Below are 16,837 nucleotides of genomic sequence, written 5' to 3'. Positions count from 1 at the left end.
GGAGAGAGGACATCATTGCATTTTTCATAATCTTATGTAGAAAGTATTAAGGCTTTCACCATTTTAAGTAAGATGTTTGCTATAGATTTTTTGTAAACACATAATCAGTTTGAAAATGTACTTTTCTATCCTCAGTTTGCTGGGAGTTTTTAATTTAAAAAATGTGTTACATTTTGTAAATTCCTTTTTTGCATCTATTGAGAGTGTCACGTGATTTTTCTTTTTTCTGTCAGCATGGTAGATTTTCAGTTGTTGAAACCAACTTGAGATAAACCCCACTTGGTTAAAACACATTATCATTTTTAAATATTCCTAGACTCAATTTGCTAATATTGTATTAAGAATGTTGCATCTAAGTTCATAATGGTTATCAGTCTGTCATTTTTGAGTTGTGATATCTGTATTTGTTTCTGATATCGAGAGAATCCACGTAAAACATCTACTTCTGTCATCAGTAATAATCTGACCAGGGATAACACCAACAGTTAGAGAGGAACCTGTCATTACCTGTGGCAGCAGAGATATCAGAGATTCCAAAAAGAAAAGCAAGGTTAAAATTTCAAATATAATCACATGAAATATCAGAAAGCCAGGGGATAGAAATATAGGAGAGCAAAATCTTAGAGGTCAAAACAAGTAGTTAAGTACTGCACATGATAATAAAAAGTAAAATCTTTTCCTAAGGCAGAGCCTGGCTGCTGCCTAGCTTCTTTGACAATTCTTGGTAGGCTTTCATGGCTTTATAAGGGCTTATACTTTAGGTAAAGTTATAGTCAGGGAAACGGTGGGTGTAGGTTGGCTCTGTAGAAATGAAGCATTACAGGAGCACTGCAGTGAGAAAGAAACTGATACTGATGATACTTCGGTCACACTAATAATACATGCTAATGATAATCATAGCAATCATGGTAATGACAGACAATATATATATAATATTAGCATGCTTCTATTTGCACATATACATATGTGAATAGAAACATTGATTTAAAGACATGAAAGTATAGAAATAGCCTACACCTGATAAAGATATGCTCATACACAATAACAAACCTCAGCATAAACAGAGATTTTGATGTATCACAGAATTCTCCAATAGATCACAATTTTGACACTATGGGAAGTGTCATTTTCAGAACTTTTCTTTATCTCCATTATCTCTATTCTCTATTTCCAACATTCCTGGAGACTGAACTCAAGGATCAGTAAATATTCTCAACCTTAACCATAGCAGACTTCATTCATCCCATATATGCTTGTTATTTTTCCCCATTGACAGAAGGCATTGTACCATGAAATATACAACATATCTCTGACACACCTGACGAAAACAAACAATGGGGAAAGATTGACTATTTAATAAATGGTGATGGGAAAACTGGCTAGCCATATGAAGAAAGCTGAAAGTGGACCCCTTCCTTACACCTTATAAATAATTAACTCAAGATGGATTAAAGACTTAAACATAAGATCTAAAACCATAAAAACTCTAGAAGACAACCTAGCCAATACCATTCAGAACATAGGCATAGGCAAAGACTTCACGACTAAAACACCAAAAGCAGTGGCAACAAAAGCCAAAATTGAGAAATGGGATCTAATTAAACTAAAGATAGCTTCTGCACAGCAAAAGACACTATCATCGGAGTGAACACACAACCTACAGAGTGGGAGAAAATTTTTGCAATCTATCCATCTAACAAAGGGCTAATATCCAGAATCTACAAGGAACTTAAACAAATTTACAAGAAAAAAACAACCCCATCAAAAAGTGGGAAAAGGATATGAACAGACACTTCTCAAAAGAAGACATTTATGCGGCCAATAAACACATGAGAAAAAGCTCATCATAGGCTGGGCGTGGTGGCTCACGCCTGTAATCCCATCACTTTGGGAGGCCAAGGCGAGTGGATCACAAGGTCAGGAGTTTGAGACTTGCCTGGCCACTATGGTGAAACTCTGTCTCTACCAAAAACACACAAAAAAACTTTAGCCAGGCGTGGTGGTATATATCTGTAATCCCAGCTACTCAAGAGGCTAAGGCAGGAGAATTGCTTGAACCCATTAGGTGGAGGTTGCAGTGAGCCGAAATTGTGCCACTGCACTCCACCCTGGGTGACAGAGTGAGGCTGTCTCGAAGAAAAAAAAAAAAAAGGCTCATCACCCCTGGTCCAATGAGATACCATCTCGCGCCAGTTAGAATGGCAATCATTAAAAAGTCAGGAAACAACAGGTGCTAGAGAGGATGTGGAGAAATAGGAATGCTTTTACACTGTTGGTGGGAGTGTAAATTAGTTCAACCATTGTGGAAGACAGTGTAGCAATTCCTCAAGGATCCAGAACTAGAAATATCATTTGACCTAACAGTCTCATTACTAGGTACACATCCAAAGGATTATAAATCATTCTACTATAAAGACACATTCACACATATGTTTATTGCAGCACTATTCACAAGAGCAAAGACTAGGAACCAACCCAAATGCCCATCAATGATAGACTGGATAAAGAATATGTGGCACATATACACCATGGAATACCATGCGGCTATAAAAAAGGATGGATTAATGTCTTTTGCAGAGACATGGATGAAGCTGGAAACCATCATTCTCAGCAAACTATCACAAGAACAGAAAACCAAACACCACATGTTCTCACTCATAAGTGGGAGTTGAACAATGAGAACACATAGACACAGGGAGGGGAACATCACACACTGGGGCCTGTCAGTGGGTAGGAAGGAAAGAGGAGGGATAGCATTAGGAGAAATACTTAATGTAGATGACGAGTTGATGGGTGCAGCAAACCACGACAGCACATGTATACCTATTTCACAAAACTGCAAGTTCTGCAAATGTATCCCAGAACTTAAAGTGTATGTATGTGTGTATATATATATACACACAAATGTAAATGTAAATGTAAATAAATTGAAAATGGTAAAAATAGAAATATGTTTCCTACACAAATAGTGACATAATAAAGCAAGATAGAATGTATGTTTGAGTTAAAAAAAATTGCTTAGAAGACAACTTGAATTCCATTCCAAGGAACTAGTTTTCAAAAGTTTACAACCAGATTTCAGTTTGGCAAAAGGCAACAATGCTGTTTTGAAAATAATTTCTGAAAAGAGCTTCCCCAGCAGTTCCAAATGGCAGTCCTGATACAAGGAAGTAGGGGCAATTTTGTTACCACCAGGAACACTGAATTTATTTTCAGACCTTGAAATTCTGGGAGGCCCTCGAATAATAATCAACTACAATATTTTACTTTACATAGAAATATTGTTTTAATGTTAATATAAAAGCTTGTATATGAACTAAAATTGTCAATCTGCCACTTTTAAGAAAGAAGAATCCATTATGTCCCTAATCTATAGTGAGTTGATATGTTCCATAAGCAGTTCTGGAAGGAGGCTACACTTAGAGCATAAATTGGTATAGATCGCTTTGCTCTCACAGATAGCGACACAATATTTTCTGCTGAATGGGAAAAAGTTTGAAGGCATAAATCAAGATAAAGCAATCATCTGACAAAGAATTACAAAGAGGCCCCATACCTTTTTCTTAGTGAACTCCATGTGACACATTGATTTTCCACTGAAGATAAAAGCCAAAATCATGTGTCATCAATAGAAAGCAAGCAAAACTATTTGGTTCAATATGTTATGGTACTTAACAAAAAAAACTTGCAGAGAAAAGACAAATCTAAAATGTTGCACATGATTCAAACAAGTCTGGATCAGAAGAGACATTTCAGAGGTCACTGCTAGAGAGTCAAGGATACATTAGAGAGAAATAAACTCCTGCTTTTTTGTTTATCTACTTACATACACAGATACTGTCTGATGAGGATGATTGATATCAGGTATGGTATTTGATGGTATAGTCATTTACAAAATAATTCATCCCTTATGATCTAATGCAATTTTCTTCATATTACACGTGTATATTTAAATACTTCCTTGTGAAGTGGAGGCTAGCCAGGCTGCTGTTAGCATATCCAGTACATTTCTGCAAATTCCAAAATGGCAAATCCCACAGTTGAAATTTCAACCTCTCTAGCGTCCCTCGGCTGGAGTGCATAATCACGGCAAAAGTCTGCAACATCAGAGGTGGCCACCACAGACACAAAGTCTATGTTTCTCATTCCATTCTACCAAATCTATTCAGCAGTCTGGGTGAGGGGGCTTGGCAGTATCTATGAGCAGAAAGCATTCAAATGGCTGGTATATGTGCTTCCGGGGAAACTAAGGGGAAAAAAGAGAGAGGGAGGGAGGGAGGGAACAAGAAAGAAGAAGGAAACTCAAGGAGAGAGGAAGGGAAGGAGGCTGGCAAGAAGGGATGGAGGGAGCAAGGGAGGGAGGAATAAAGGAAGGAAGTTACACCAAGTTTCAAAACTGGCCACGGACTGAGAAGGATTAAGAGACAAACGGAATTGAAAGCATTTATGTTCATACTCGGTATTTTTCTTACCCATTCTTGCAAATTAGTAATTTAAAAATTTTCATTTCCACAAATCCACGTGTTTTCTTGTTCCTCTCTCTCCGCTCTTTTTCCTTCTTTCCTTCCTGCCTTTCTTCTTTCTTTTCAACATAGGTTATATAAATGTGTGAGAGCTATCACTAGTCTACATTAATCATCAGGATTTTCCTGTATATTTCCAATTAAGATGACCCATAATAATATTCTACTGTAATTTTGGAGGGTCCAAAATACTAGATGGCATTTAGTGTTTTGGAAATCATGACAAGTCTAACAGGACTTTAAAAAACCTATCAAGACATCTGATGTGTTTTCTTGCCCATACACTCTTTAATGAGGTCTGCTTGACCCTTTCTTCTTCCCTTCTCTAGTCATGGGTTCTTCACACTGAAAACTAAGCTTTGCATCAGTGTTTGACGAACAGGTGACATAATAAACTGCAGTTACATTTTAAATTCAGCTCAAGATGGTAGATGAGAAATCTAAGATTGTGAAGTGAGATTTAGCATGCTGTTCAGTATGCAACAAATCTGAGTGTTGCTCACACAGGATTCATACCAACAGGCTCCTTCCAAAACCTTTCAATGCAAATTCTAGCAAATGCACACTTGGAAGAAAAATGTTCCATGAAGTTGTATATGTAAATTTATACTTTCAGCATTTATGTATATAATTTCAGGGGAAGTGGGATCAACTTAACATTATTAAACATAGTCCAATGATATTTACAACATAACTTCAGAAACATTTTATTACTAGAAGTATTTTAAAAAGGATGTACCATTTAGGATTTAAGACACACCCCACAAATGAAAAAACAAATGAGATTATAAACAACATTTTTAAAAAAATTATGCCATCTTTTCACTACAAAATCCTCCTGGGGGAAAAATATCTTTTCCTTCATTATTAAAGGATGTTATCAGAGCACAGTGGAATTCTTTCAGATTTAGTCAGAAGGTTCTCTGGAGTTGAGAGATCTATTGGAGAATATTTTCTTTGAAAGTCCATGTCCTTTCCCCAGGCCTACATCATATATAAATAAACATTTCAGAAAAGGGGCCATGTTAAGAAAAAGTGGGTTGAAGATTGTAAGACCTGGTTCCTGGGTGCCAAATAATTCACAAGTTGGAATAAGCTGGGTTTCTGTAACACTTCTCTATGACTGCCATTGATACTGAACTATGCCAAGGAACTAAGTCCTACCAAGGAAAAGCAGGAGGAAAACAGGTGTAAGAAAACATTTCCTGTCAGTGTGTCCAGAGATAGCATGAGTCAACAGCGGCTCCTCATGAAGCCATCGATTCGTAACACTGGAGTATCTAGAATGCATCTGGGTCGAATTATTAAAAAGAAAGTTCTTCTCAAGCTAGTTGTAATGGTAGCTAATTTAAAAAATTAATGTTCTGCGATTCTGATAAAAACCTATGTGGTGAACCAACAATAAAGGCGGCTGGAGATATTGGTATGAAATAGTTATTTTTCCTTATATACCTGGACGTTCATGTAAGAAATTATACTTTTGGAAGGTCTGTCATATTCTCAGTGTATAAGAGTTGAATCATTTTTAGAAGTTATTGTCAGAATTTTGCTTTAATAGTGCAGTAAAGTGTGCATTCTCTCTCCCTCATTTTCATTCAACAGCCTCTACAAATTGAGCCTGGCTCAAAGGTCTTTCCCTCTTGGAATATGACTCCTCCCCTGTCCCTCTACATAGGCTGTTCTATAACAAATTATTTTGCTGTCTTGATTTTTCAGAGACCTCATGCTAGTAGTAGAGAGTCAGGAGAAAGTGAGATGTCCTATATAAAAGGCCTGCTAGAAAAAGAAATCAGCACTGAGTTCTAAGGATACTGAACAACTTTTTAAAAAACAAGCAAGCCATATTAAACACATTAGTTACAACCAAATTAGATAAAACCGTGAAAATTATCCAAGAAGAAAAAGTACATCACCTGTCTAGGTTTAAAATTGCTTAAGGCTGCCATCCAAGGACCATCTATGATAACAAATACAGTAGTCTGTATTGACACAAAGTTTTAGTGATAGACGTAATTACATTCTTCTGCTGGTGGTGTTCTAGAATAAATGGAATATCTGCTGATCAAATCTGAATGCATCCCATAATATTAGCATGTAGGATCCCAGATCTGCAGGCACTATCTCTTTCTCAGATCTACACTTTGAATATTATGTTAGTTAAAATGAGAAGTATGTTAGAAAATGTCTTTTACAAAAGAAATATTGGCTGAGTATGGTGGCTCATGCCTGTAATCCCAACACTCTGGGAGGCCAAGGTGAGAAGATCTCTTGAGCTCAAGAATTTGAGACCAGCTTGGGCAACATATCTATAAAAAATTTTAAAACTTAGCCGGTGTGGTGGTGCACACCTATAGGCACAGCTACTTCAGAGGCTGAATCAAGAGGATCACTTGAGCTTGGGAGTTTGAGGTTGCAGTGAACTATGAACATGACACTGAACTCCAGTCTGGGCAACAGAGTGAGAACTTGTCTTCAAAAAAATAAAAAAGAAGAAAAAAATAGGAAATATTGTGTTCACATCTGCTATGGTACTCTTTCTTATATAAACTATTTCTTTGCAGTATTCTAGAGGATTTAAGACAAATTTACCACTGAATAATTTCATATGGTATATTATTGCATTAGTATAGTATGTTATTATATAATTAGTATAAGTGACCAGTGCTGCAACAACCACATTCCAAAAAGTATTGTGATCTTCCAAAATTACAATGTCTAAATGACATTATTCTCCTTCATGAGACCATTATACCTTAATTTTTCAGCACCATGAAAATCTACAAATGCCCTCTAAAATATATTTAGAAAACGTGGGGAAAAAATAGATACAGTTTCAGAAGATACATATATTTTGAAAATTAGCCTTTTTGGAATAAATTATTCTTTATGACATATAAATAAACACATTTTTCAGACTGGCGGGGTAACATTTGCATCAGTCAAAATAATTAGATTACTAAAACCTGTAATCTTATTAGAAAAATGGTTTATTCAGAGAATCATTGGAATTATTAGCCTTCAAGCTGCTATAGATTGAATCTGATCAAAATAATTAAGATAATATTATTTCATTTTTCAGTATAATATCTCCTTAGTATTTTTGTTTCTTATTTAATATGTGATTATATTTACTTCTGTGAATAATATGGATGAAGATCATTACAGTGTCAAGATCACTGGGTTCAGAGCACAGAAACCTCAAGTCTATTCTTTTTTCTTAAATACCTGTAAGACTTTAAAGAAGACAGAGTTTCTGGACTCTAATTTCTCTATCTGTAGAATAAATGGGTTAGACCAAATAACTCCGTTCTGCTTATAAATTTTCTAATTATATGACTGAGCTTACACCTGGAAAACAGTCTATCTCCTGTATAAATTAATGATAGAAATGAAAACCACCACGTTTCATGAAATTAACCACATAAATATCAACATCAACTGCTCAGAAGGACTTAAGTGCAAGTATCACAGGAATTCTGAAGCACAGAGAACTAAATATAAGAAATGTAACACTCTTCGTATTTTCAAAGAAGATTTTAATAATATATGTAAACACAGTAACCTGTTCATAAGAAAAAAGAAAAGGGACGTCTTAGCATATTCAGGGTTCAACCAAAACTACTACTGGAATGTAAATCAAAGTAATATTCACCTAACTGTCATAATTGGCATGAATAATTTTAAGTAAAACACTTTTATTTGATATTAAATGTGAACAATAAGCCAAAACAGAGAAAATTAATAAATTGATCATTTATTGAAACTGAAATAAAAATATATAATTATTGAAGCCTCTTATATACATAAACCAATCATTGCTTAAATGAGCTGACATACTAGCTCCATAGTTTTATGTCACTAAGGAACTCTTTTGAACACAATAAAGAAACCAGAATTGAGCACAAAGAATGATGAACTGGGAAGTTCATGGCTTTCTATCTACTAATTAGGAGTACAATCATTCAGTCAAACAGCCACTCAACAAACATTTAGCATACAGCTTCTGGATACCAGGTACTGGTGTAGGTGCTAGAGCAACAAGGAAATAGTCCCTGCATTCAGTGAGCTCACAGGCAAGTAAACAAGTAAGTATAAAGACTGCATGACTGATTGGGAGTGGTGGTTCATGCCTGTAATCCCAGCACTTTGGGAGGCCAACGTGGGCAGATCACGAGGTCAAGAGATCGAGACCATCCTGGCCAACATAGTGAAACCCCGTCTCTACTAAAAATACAAAAATTAGCTGGGCACGGTGGTGCACGCCTGTAGTTACTTGGGAGGCTGAGGCAAGAGAATCAGTTGAACCTGGAAGGTAAAGGTTGCAGTGAGCTGAGATCACACCACTGCACTCCAGCCGGGTGACAGAGTGAGACTCTGTCTCAAAAAAAAAAAAAAAGACTCCATGATAAATGTGTATCTACAAAGGGCACAAAGGAATGAGTAGCTAATCCCCAAAGCCATATGGAGCAGTCAGTATAAGCTTCAGGAAAAGAAACTGAAGTAAAAAGCTAACCTGAATCTGAAAAAAATGAGTAGGTATTTTCCAAGCACGTTTCAGGGGAAAAGTTGCAGGATGCAGAAGTCCTCCCAAGTACAAAAAGAGAATGAACTCTGGACAACTGGCAATTTATGGCACACAGGAATCAGTAAATGTAGGGATGAGAGGCACACAGAAACATGGGCAAAAACAGGAATTTTGACTTTATTCCATAAATCATGGAAAGCCACCAATGGGTTTTAAGTAATAAAATACTAAGACCAGGTTTGCATTTTAGAAAGATCAATTTGATTTCAGTGAGGAGGTCCAAAAATGAGAGCAGCAAGGCCAGATAGAAGTCCTGCTGCAACTAGCTATGGTTAGAGATGCAGACCAAAACTAAGGTGAAATCATTTAGAAGAAAGAACGTGGATATAAGAGCCATTGGTTTGGCCTCTCCACATCATTTTTTTATTTTATTTTCATTTATTTATTTATTTATTTTTTGAGACAGAGTCTCGCTCTGTCACCCAGGCTGGAGTGCAGTGGCGTGATCTTGGCTCACTGCAAGTTCTGCCTCCCGGGTTCACACTATTCTCCTGCCTCAGCCTCCCGAGTAGCTGGGACTACAGGCACGCGCCACCACGCCCAGCTAATTTTTTCTATTTTTTAGTAGAGATGGGGTTTCACCGTGTTAGCCAGGATGGTCTCGATCTCCTGACCTCGTGATCCACCCACCTCGGCCTCCCAATGTGCTGGGATTACAGGCTTGAGCCACCATGCCCAGCTGGCCTCTCCACATCTTTACTGTTATACTGATAACATGGGGATGAAAATAAATATTATTTGTATTTAAACTATTATTGTTATGTGAAAATTAAACAAATAACATACTATGATAACATCGGAGGTTCAAGAAATATTAAGTCTTGAAAATAGGAAAGATGAAAGGAAGGAAACAGGGAGTGGGGAGGAAAGTAGGAGAAAGGAGAGAATATAGGAATGAGAGAGGAGGAAAATAATAAGAAAGAAGTAGAAAGCTAGGTACGGTGGCTCATGACTGTAATCCCAGCACTTTGGGAGGCCGAGTCAGGCAGATCACAAGGTCAGGAGTTCAAGACCAGCCTGGCCAATATGGTGAAACCTTGTCTCCACTAAAAATACAAAAATTAGCTGGGTGTGGTGGCAGGCACCTATAGTCCCAGCTACTCGGGAGGCTGAGGCAGGAGAATCACTTGACCCTGGGAGGCAGAGGTTGCAGTGAGCTGAGATCACACCACTGCACTCCAGCCTGGGTGACAGAGAAAGATGCTGTCTCAAAAAAAAAAAAAAAAAGAAAAAAAAAAAAGAAAGAAGTAGAAAAAGATATAGTATTTCTTAATCAGCAGAAGCTACTCTTATTTTTCAATACTCTACCTTTCTAATGTATCACTGACAAGGAAAGGTCTTGAATAATTGACTGAAGTCAGAATAGGTAAGGCACTCTACCTGTGGATACATGAGAGGCCTTAAAAAGTTCATGGAAAATGTATATTATGAAAAAAACTATGCAAAGGTTTCAATTTTGGCAGCAAAATAAACTCATACTAATTTATTATAGCATGTTTGAACAGGATCTAGTTTGAGACAGTAAGAAGGAGTAGACATTAGTTTGAAAAGAGCCCCTAGCAGAGCAATGTAAATTCTGCTAAAATTGAAGCAAGAACAAACATTAGATTATGATGAAGCTTGAGTGAAAGAATGGTGAAATCACTGATGCTTTACAAGAAGCTTGAGGGGACAATGCACCAAAGAAATCAGTAGTTCACAAGCGGACAGCTTTTTTAAAGAAGAAACGAGATGATGTGGAAGATGAAGTCCACAGGGACAGATCATCCATATCAATTTGCAAGGAAAAAAATTAATCTTGTTTGTGCCCTAATTGAAGAGGACTGATAATCAACAGCAGAAACAATAGCCAACATCATAGACATCTTAATTGGTTCAGCTTACACAGTTCTGACTAAAAAATTAAAGTTGAACCAACTTTCCACTGCATGGGTGCCAAAAGTGTTGTGCTCAGATCAGCTGCAGACAAGAGGAGAGCTCTCAATGGAAATTTTAAAGAACTAGGGTCAAGATCCTGAAGGATTTCTTTGAAGAATTGTAACAGAAGATAAAACATGGCTTTCCCAGTATGATCCTGAGGGCAAAACACAATCAAAGCAATGGCTACCAAAGGTGGAAGTGGTCCAGTCAAAGCTAAAGGGGATCACTCAAGAGCAAAGGTCACGGCAACAGTTTTTTGGGGACATTCCAGGCATTTTGCTTGTTGACTTTGTGGAAGGTCAAAGAACAATAATATCTGCATATCATGAGAGTGTTTTGAATAAGTTAGCCAAAGTTTTAGGGCAAAATACCTGGGAAAGCTTTAGCAGACAGTCCTCTAACACCACAATGTTTCTGCTCATTCCTGTCATCAAGCAAAGGCAATTTTGTGAGAGTCTCAATGGGAAATTGTCAGGCATCCACCTTACAGCTCTGATTTGGCTCCTTCTGACTTCTTTTTGTTTCCCAATCTCAACAAATGTGGAAAGGGCACCCATTTTTCTTAAGTTAATAATGCATAAGAGACTGCATTGACATTGTTAAGTTCCCAGGACCATCAGTTCTTTAGGGATGAAAACCGAAGATCACATTTTCAATGTTTATCTTTTAACTTCATTTTTCCACAAACTTTTTGAAGTTTCTCCATACAAATGTCTCCATACAAATGAGCACTTGCAAAATAAGCAGAGAGTCTCATTCAATGGACAGAAAGTTCTGTGCCATCTAAAAATTATCTTAAGCAAGTTCAATGTGTAGCAACAGACTGTATTGATAAATATCAGTTAGTTTGACTTCTGCAATGACCATGATGGAGTAACAAGAACTAGACTTTCTCTCCCTCCTGAAACAACCAAAAAAATGGCCAAAATGTATGCCACAAAAATTTGCAAGACCCTGTAAAGTCAGTCTCAAACAAGGTGAGCCTATCAACGGCCCTAATTTATGCCTGGAGAAAGTTTTCCAGCCCACTACTCCAGGAGAAAAGCCCAAGAGGAGCCCATTGTTCTCCCTGAGCTGAGGGGACAGACCTGAGAGTCCACAGAAACCATGTTGACATGAGCTCTCAGGACAAGGTTTCCGAGAAGAAGGGGCTCCACAGAAAGAGAACTCCAGAGCTCTGCAAAGGGTCCCCCTAAAGTACATAGCTAAGTAATTGTTAGGACAGGCCTAGAGAAAAGTACCTACGGTTGGGGAAACAACACCCAGATAAGATGAAAAGTAACAGTACACATGCTCACCAAGGTCCAGTAATAGTGCTTATTTTATCAGCCAAACCAGAAACACCTCAAGATTCCCAGGGATACCCAGAAGGATCTTGCCTCACTAGTTGGGAGTGATTAGCTCTAAAATGAGAACTGGTCTGATCCCACCTAATGAATTTTTAAAGCAAGACCAAAAAGAGTCAAACTCTTTCCAACTAAACTTAAATACATACCAATACAAAGATCAAGAATATTTATATATACTTCCAGCACTCAATGAGATAAAAGTCACCATATCTGACATCCAGACACAGTTTAGCAGAGACACAACAGTAACAACAAAAGACAGAAGAACGTGGCTCATAATAAGGAGAAAAATCACTGAGTCAGAACTGATCCAGAGTAAATCAAGGTGCCAGAGTTATCAGTTAAGAACATTCAAATGCTTATTGAAACAGTATTCTATATGTTCTAAAATAGAGACATGCAAGATACACTAAAGGAGGCTGGGCGCAGTGGCTCACGCCTGTAATCTCAGCATTTTGCGAGGCCGAGGCAGGTGGATCACGAAGTCAGGAGTTCAGGACCAGCCTGACCAATATGGTGAAATCCCATCTCTACTAAAAATACAAAAATTAGCGGGGCATAGTAGCATGCGGCTGTAGTCCCAGCTACATGGTAGGCTGATAGCACATTAGTCATTAAAGAAGAAAAGATAGACACCTCTCAAAATAAAATAGAGAGAGAAAATAAATTTTTAAAAAACATGAACAGAGCAATAGTAGACAGTAAATTTCAAGTAACTGAATTTACGTGTAATCTCAGTTCCCAAAGGAGAGGAGAGGGAAGATGTGAAAACATTTGGGACTTTGAGTCAGGCAAAGCTTTCTTTGATATGACCCCACAGCATGATTTATATAATAATATATTGATAAGAAGAACTCATCAAATTTAAAAAAAAGAATCTGCTCTTCAAAAGAATCTATTAAGAGACTGAAAAGACAAGCTGCAGGCTGGGAGAAAATATTTGCAATTCATATATCTGATGAAAGGCTTGCATCAAAAATATATTTTAAAAGCTCAAAATTTAATAACGAAAAACAAACAACCCCATTTAAAACTTGGGTGAAAGACTGGAACAGACATTACAAAGTAGACATTTGTTTGGTAAATAAGCACATATGCTCAACATAATTAATGCTTAGGGCAATGCAAATTAAAACCAAAATGAGACGCCACTATCTATTTTTAAATAGCTAAGATTAGCATGACTGATAACAGCCAAGCACTGGCTTGGATGTGGAGAAGCTGAAACTCTCATACACTGCTGATGGGAATACAAAAAAGTGTAACCTTTGAAAAACAGTTTAAGAGTCCCTTAAAAAGTTAAACATACTTCTGCCGTAAGACTCAGCCATTGCACTCCTGGGTATTTACCCAAGAGAGATAAAAGTAGGTGTTCATATAATGATATCAACACAAATGTTCATAGCACATGTATTCATAATAGCCCAAACTAGAAACAGTCTAAATATCAATCAATACATTAATGAATTAACTTGCTTTCTCCGAATTAATTATGGATACATACTATAACATGAATGAATCTCAAAATAACTATACTAAGTGAAACAAGGCAGACTCTAGAGGTAAAACATGCAGAGAAAAAAACATAAAATGTCAGACAAAAAAGTGCATAGTGTAAAATTTTATTTATATACATTTTTTGACAGTATAAATTACTGTCCAGTGACAGAAAGCAGTTTGGTGGTTTTTAAGGGCCAGGAATGAGGGGCCAGAGAAATGTATTATAAAGAGGCATCAGGAAACTGGAGGTGAAGTATATTTCCATCACCTCGATTGCGTGCTGATGGTTTCTAAACTTTCAATATTTTTAGATTATTATATGTTATACAAAATAAAGCTTGTAATAAAAATCAAAAGATTGAGCCATCCTTATTTTCTCTATAAAAGAGCAGAATTATCCTTTTAGAGATTTGGAAAGATTATTAAAAGATAAGTTACAAAATACAGTACCTGACACGTATAAAATATTAAATAAATACTAGCCATGCTTAATTATTTTGTTTTAAGTCTATATGAGTCAAGTTTTAGTAGAAATATGGGCTAGAAAAAAAAAACAGAAAGCGGGACTCTGTGATCCGACTTGGGCTTATAGAACAGACTGCACTAGTTTGTTCTCATGCTGCTAATAAAGTCATACCCAAGACCGGGTAATTTAGAAAGGAAAGAGGTTTAAGGAACTCACAATTCCACATGGCTGGGGAGGCCTCACAGTCACGGCAGAAGGCAAAAAAGAAGCAAAGGCACATCTTAAATGGTAGCAGAGAAGAAAGCTTGTGTAGGGAAGCTCCCATTTTAAAAGCATCAGATCTCGTGAGACTTATTCGCTACCAGGAGAACAGTAGGGGGAACCCGCCCCTATGATTCAATGATCTCCACCTGACTCCATCCTTGACATGCAGGGATAATTACAATCAAGGTGAGATTCCGGTGGAGACACAGCCGAATCATATCAATGACTAATGAGAGTTACGTCCAGAACCTAATGAAAACCTGTCTGAGGCCACATTCCCTGTAAAGCAGATTTGAGATAGAGATTTGTGTAGAGAACATTTAACTGGGTAAAATCCTACGAGCCAACAACTGTGGCGAAAAAGCTGAATTGGACAAAGGGATTTGAGATGTGAGGCAGTCACAACAAATACCTCAGCTAATCTCAAGGGGGAGCTGAGAAGCAGGGGTGACCCTTCAGAGTTGCCCTAAATTGAGGCAGGAGTATGGAGTTTTAATACCTTTCACTGGCCATTCTTCAGATACGAGTTGTCCCCAAGGATGGACATCAGCTTGACAAGTTATTAATTAGATCTCCTGAGAATAAATTCTAGAGAGAATCAGCTGAGAGGCATGATTTGCCAACACTCCCAATAGCTGGGCAAACTTCAGTTTTGAGGGAGGATTTGGGTCACACACAAAAGTCTCCACAACCAATTATTCATGGGAAATTCTATGTAGGCAGAGCTATTTCATGGCCAGTTAATCAAAACTACATAATCTATTTGGTTAAGCAAAAGAAATTAAAAAGATAAAATAAAACCTATATATTAACACTCAAAAGTTTTTAATGCATTTGCCTTGCATTTCATATGTTTTGCCTTGCATTTCATATGTTTTGCCTTGCATTTGTTTATTTGCTTTCAAGAACCTTTAGAGAACAATAATTACTAATATAATATGGAGTAGCACAGCATAGACGAGGGAAGCTAACTCTCTCCCTTTTCCCAGAACCTGGAACAGCTAAAGATCCTAAGCATTGTCAGCTTTGGTATCTGACATAGTTTGGATGTTTGTCCCCTTCAAATCTAACGTTAAAATGTGATCCCCAATGTTGGAGAGAGATGCCTCCTGAATGGCTTGGTGCTGTCCTCTTGGTAATGAATGAGTTCTTACCCTGTGAGTTCATGCGATATCTGGTTGTTTAAAAGAGACTGACACCTCCTCCCTGTCTCTCTTGCTTCCTCTCTCACCATGTGATATGCTGGTTTCCCTTCACCTTCCACCATGATTGGAAGGTTCCTGAGGCCCTCCCTGGAAGCAGGTGCCAGTACTATGCTTCATGTACAGCCTTCAGAACAAGAAGCCAAATAAACCTCATTTCTTTATTAATTACCCCACCTCAGGTATTTCTTTATAACAATGCAAATGGGCTAACAGAGTATCATTCATGGACAGTGAGTGTATTAGTCAATTTTCATGCTGCTGATAAAGACATACCCAAGATTGGGTAATTTATAAAGAAAAAGAGGTTTAATGAATTCACATATCTGCACCGCTAGCTGTATAAATATGGAAATATCTTCACTGCTACCTGTACAAATATGGAAATATCTACAGCGCTACCTGTATAAACATGGAAATATCTACACCGCTATCTGTATAAACATAGAAATATCTACACCGCTATCTCTATAAACATGGAAATATCTACAGCGCTATCCATATGAACATGGAAATATCTACACCGCTATCTGTATAAACAAGGAAATAACTACACCGCCATCTCTATAAACATGGATATATCTACAGGGCCATCTGTATAAACACGGAAATAACTACACCGCTATCTGTATATACCTGGAAATATATACACCGCTATCTCTATAAACATGGAAATATCTACACCATTATCTGTATAAACATGGAAATAACTACACTTCTATCTCTATAAACATGGAAATATCTACACTGCTATCTGCATAAACATTGAAATATCTAAACCGCTACATGTAAAACAGGGAAATATCTACACCGCTATCTCTATAAACATTGAAACATCTACACTGCTATCTTTATAAACATTGAAATACCTACACTGCTATTTGTATAAACATGGAAATATCTACAACGCTATCTCTATAAACATGGAAATAACTACACCGCTATCTCTATAAACGTGGAAATATCTACACCACCATCTGTATGAACATGGAATTATCTACAACGCCATCTGTATGAACATTGAAATA

This window comes from Gorilla gorilla, chromosome 18, assembly GCF_029281585.2.
Source record: "Gorilla gorilla gorilla isolate KB3781 chromosome 18, NHGRI_mGorGor1-v2.1_pri, whole genome shotgun sequence".
NCBI classification, from domain to species: Eukaryota; Metazoa; Chordata; class Mammalia; order Primates; family Hominidae; genus Gorilla; species Gorilla gorilla.
This window is presented reverse-complemented; position numbering follows the sequence as displayed.